This window comes from Ceratotherium simum, chromosome 22 (genome assembly GCF_057802395.1).
Source record: "Ceratotherium simum simum isolate JZ-2026a chromosome 22, ASM5780239v1, whole genome shotgun sequence".
NCBI lineage: Eukaryota > Metazoa > Chordata > Mammalia > Perissodactyla > Rhinocerotidae > Ceratotherium > Ceratotherium simum.
Genome location: NC_141921.1, coordinates 50,922,612 through 50,923,300, shown reverse-complemented (window position 1 = coordinate 50,923,300; position 689 = coordinate 50,922,612).

Below are 689 nucleotides of genomic sequence, written 5' to 3'. Positions count from 1 at the left end.
CTTCCGGCCCCAGAATGCCGTGCGGCAGCCGCGCATCCTCCGGGCAGGCCCCGCCCCCGGCCCCGCCCCGCCGGGTGGCTCCATGGTTCTCTCACCGCGGCCCCGGCGGCATCCAGGCGGGAGGGCGCGTTCACACGCTCCGTGCGCAGGCCCGGTTCAGTCCCAGCCCCCGCACGCCTCCGGGGCGCGCCGGGCTACAGAGCTGGAGCATGGGCAGGACTGCATGGGGTGGAATCCGATGTGCCGCTCACAAATCCGTGTCCTTCTCCGTAAGAGGCAGTAATAACAGTACCGACCTGGGGGAAGATGGGCCTCCCGGGCTCCGTAAACACCTGCCTGTGAGGATAGCAACGCACCAACAACGAACAAAATGCTTCCGGGGGAAAACATGAGGCAGACAGGACTTTATTTATATAAAGAGCTCTTACAGATCAACAATAAAGAGCCAAGACTCTAGGAGGAGACACCAAGGGAGACAGAAGCAGCGATGCCACACGGGCAGTTCCCAAAGATGAATGACGCCCTGGTGGCGGGGCCGGCCTCGCCCAATCAAAGGAGGGCCAGAACGACAAGAGCCGTTTGCACGTCACCGGACAGTCCCATAGCACCTGTCCTGGGCATGGGGGGAGGAGGGGCAGACAGCTCACAGAACCGGATGCTGTTACTGAAGCCAGTTTGGCCAAATCTAC